Below are 4,561 nucleotides of genomic sequence, written 5' to 3' on the forward strand. Positions count from 1 at the left end.
TCCAGAATCGTAGCAATCCGAGCTACGGTTAAGAAGTTATCGCATATTCAAAACAGCATCTCGGGTAGATTTGGTGCTGTCAAATTCACCAACTCAATAGGCTAAAATCTATATTTTGGATTCAATCTTTATTCCAACAATCAAAATACCATCTAACCATGTTTATATTATTGATTACAAGATCAATACTCAAGAATTTCACCAAAATAGCCATTAATGAAGAAAATCAAAGGAATGATCCTCCATGCCACTTAGTGAAAGGTTTTTATAATTCAACGTCTAATAATGCTTAGAGAAATGATTATTCTACCTAAAGTGATGAAAACCATCTACCCAATCCAATTTTCCTCATTAATGGGCTCATCCGAGTTCATTCCTTCGACCAAAACATGATCCATCTAAAATAGTTATTTTTATCTAGGCATTAAGATTTGAGGCATAAAACACAATATTGATATAAGTATAATGATTTTAACGGTAAAAGTGGACTCACAGTGAAAAGTTAGGGCTGTCCAAAACTCGAGCTAGGAGATGGGTTAAGCCGGGACCAAACAGTTTGGTCACGGCAGCACAGAAAGAGACACGGCTACAGCCGTGTGCAGGGCTCGGGAACAGCCTGCTGCCTGCTCCTTTGCTGTGATGTTCGGGCAGAGAACACGAAGAAAAACAGCACAACCGGTTGCTGTTAGATGTCGATTCGAAAGGGCACAGCAGCCCTTCTTCTTGCTGTTGCTGTTTGGACGAGGATCACGCAGGTGAGGCCTGCTGCGGCTGTTGTTTGCTGTCGAGCACGCGCAGGAAGCACCTGCTGGTGTGTGAGGGAAACAAAGACGTAGCACGGCAAGGTTGCTCAAGGGAAAACCCAATGATCCGGACAGTTGCCCGCGGTTGCTGTTTGCTGTCGAGTACGCGCAGGAAGCACCTGCTGGTGTGTGAGGGAAACAAAGACGTAGCACGGCAAGGTTGCTCAAGGGAAAACCCAATGATCCGGACAGTTGCCCGCGGTTGCTGTTTGCTGTCGAGTACGCGCAGGAAGCACCTGCTGGTGTGCGAGGGAAACGAAGAAGCAGCACAGCAAGGCTGCACCTGCTGTTTGCTGTCCGAGAAGTGATGGAGCAGTGCAGACAGCTCTCGCTGCTGCTGTTTTATTGTGGATGTCTGCTGCTAGGTGAGGGAGCGAAGGAGCACGCAGCAGAGCTGCTGTTTGTGACGAACGGGGACGAAGAACAGCACAGCAAGGCTCCTGCCTGCTGTGCGCTATCTGCTGCTCGGTGAGGCACAGCAGCGCCGGCTGCTCGGGCAAGGAAGTCGAGATGATAACGCCTGYTGATCTGTGGTACAAAAATGGTTGGAGGTGTAGGTGGTAACCGACAGCCGTAAATTCCTTCCCAAGGGTTATCTTCCCTGAGGTCACAACCTTTTCTTCTTCCCCAAACCATCATCCTTACTCTCAGTCTTTCCCCTCTCCCAAAACCCCCTTTTTCCTTAATAAACCGTGGCTAAGGACTCTTAGGCAAGAAGATTCACTTTTTCCCAGGTAAGGAAAGTCTACCGGGTAAAATAAAAGATAGTAGCTAAGCTACCCCCCCCCCCTTTTCACCAAAAAAAAAATAATAAATTAACAAAAGTTCGATAAATTTCCAGGTGTTACAATTCTCCCCATCTTGGGTTAAATTTCGTCCTCGAAATTTGAGTTTACGCGAATAGCTGGGGGTAACGCTTCTTCAATTCCTCTTCTACTAAACCACAATGATTGCATGCAGATAAAACGTACTGGTTGGGGGGTATTACCGAGCTACTCCAGCAGAAGCCCATCCTCTCCCTATTCGAAGTGAATGGGTACAAAACAGATCGCAAAACTATACAATCTTTGCAAAGAGCAGATATAATATGGCAAACCCTACAGCTATGACATTGTAGATAGTTGCTAAAATACTCACCAACTGTCATGAGGAGCTAAAGGTGCATTCAGAAAAAGGACTATACAACCAATGAAAGAATCGGTATAATATGAATAATAAATCATAAAATCAGAAACATGCTAAGAAAAGTAGAGACAAACCCAAAGTACATACATTCTTATGGTGTTCTCTTAAATAAGATGCAATAAGATCAATAGCTCTGACTATTAAATCACTATCAAAAGAAGAAAAGGTTTAATCGTCGATATGGAACTAAAATAGATATGAAAGTAAGCATCGTCATGTGCTGGTGGACGGGTGAAACTTCAAGATATTAATTCGAACATTATCAGGGATACAACCACACTCTGTAGAGGAGAAACTGAGAGGGGAATATAAAAGCAACTATAAAACAGTACAAAAATAAGTCCCACGCAGAGTTCTGGGCCTAAGTCCTATAGCAATTAATTATCACTTACCCAATAGAAAAGATCCTGAAAAAAAATATATGAAATAGAGCACTTATGGTTTAATAACTGCAGTGAAATAGTGGTATAGAGAAAGTCAGAAGATCATCCTACCTAATTAGAATCAATATAAAAATAACCTTTAAGTAGTCCGTTAGGTATTTAATATCCTTAAAACCCTTATGGATAAACCACCTCAAATCTCCATGACAATAATACATTCGCAGTTCTTCTAAAAAGAGGGTTTAGAGTCATACCAGTTTCAGGTTGCTGTCACCAAGACTCCAACTACTAACACCCATAAAACAATCTTAACAGCAATATCAGCATTAAGACATGCATATAACTATCACACTTAACTAAAATATATAGATTCCTTCAAGGTTGAACATTCATCCAAGAATAATTGCAACGCTTTTTTTTTTTTTTTTTTTTGCGACACGTGCTCTTTTATTATAACATTCTAAGCTTCTCAATTACCTTAATAATAGCCTCACTATATCATATATCCATATAACAGTAAAAGAGGCATACTCTCCAAATATACCAGTCATCACCATTTCCATAACCCAACCAAAATATGTCACTGTTAAACCCCAAGCGCTACAGATGCATAGTAGACAGTTTTCCGCCTAACCAATGACAACTGACATTGTTAGTATGTTTGACGAAGTTCTAACAGCCCTGCAGAGGCAATCCAACATATAAAAAGACTCTTCTATTCATTATGGATACAGGAGGATATTTATCTGCAATTTACCGTTCAATCCAATATTTGCAAATAGAAGAAACCAGGCTGAGGTCAGGTTCATAACTCAGAGGGCTTCTACCAAGAGCTGACTCCGCCATAAGTATTATTTCGGATTCTAGCAGGAAGAATCAGCCAACCAAGCTGTTCATTCCAAAAAAAAAAAAAATATCAACAGCAGAAATCTGCAACCTCATATTTTACGAGAGGAATATATGGAAGAGATACAATTGGTGGCAATCAATGAATAATCAGGTAAATTATAAAGTAGCGGATCATGCTACATGATGGCCTCAATAATAAGATATTTTGCTACACACCTGTTCCCGGTCAGATGATAAAGGACTGCTCATATAATTTCCCAACCATTTCCTCACATTGATCTCGGGCAACACCCACATCTACCAATGTGTTTGGCAAAGATCTCCTCCTCTAACCCAATGAATCTAACAAGAGGCCTGCCTTGCCTTCTCCTTAACCCGTGTAACTCACCCTTCTCTAGTACGTCACCATTTCTTACCGTGTCCACCTGAATGTCAACATATCTACGATACTTATCTTGTGTACATGTTTCCTTTGATGGTTATGTACAATAGAATTTACATTCGGATTCCAATTGAACTCTTACTGGTCACACAGAACTCTTGAAGATTCTCTTGGAGTCATGCAATTAACTCTTGTCATATGACTAAGATATTCGTCAATATGTTCATCCTTTTCTAGTACTTATGCCCAATGTCAAGGGATGATGTTCCTGGCTACTTACTATTCCAATTCCCAACAAGCTTATTGAATATTCCGCTTCCCTATTAATGACACCGTTATCATTAACACAAATACTCCACGAAGCTATTTTGCAACGGACCATTTGAGTAAAAAGAAATTCCTTAGTTCCTAGTCTACCATTCACCTTTACATTTCCCAACTATCATTGACTAGGGTCAACCAATCAGTACAAGCACCAAGCACTGTAGCTAAAACATATATATCCACATGGCATGGTTCGTAACAACCCGACTTCAAATCCCTAAATAGCCTAAGTGCTTCCACAGAATCCAACTAATTAATATCTAACAATAACAATTGATCAGATAAGGTAGGAAGAACACGAGACTAACATACTACGAACTGACACATTCTTAATCCTTGTAATAACAGTGAGTTTAAGCACGCTTATGTAATAACTTGCTCAAAATAGCATTAGCTAAGTGAAATTTTGAATAGGTTATACATAAGAATTCTTAACACCATCGTCACAATTCATGAACGGGGTAACTCYGATGCCCCTAGCGCTCTCCTATCTTAAAAGGTCTACCCACCACGCACAATTTAACAACTACAAATTCAGCTTAAGTCTAGGCATCTTAATCCTATACCTAGTTCGCTTAAACTAGCGCTCTGATACCAACTTGTAACATCCCAAAAAAATATGAGGCAAAAAGGAC

The sequence above is a fragment of the Cynara cardunculus genome (genome assembly GCF_001531365.2).
Source record: "Cynara cardunculus var. scolymus isolate 2C chromosome LG 4, CcrdV1, whole genome shotgun sequence".
Taxonomy (NCBI): Eukaryota; Viridiplantae; Streptophyta; class Magnoliopsida; order Asterales; family Asteraceae; genus Cynara; species Cynara cardunculus.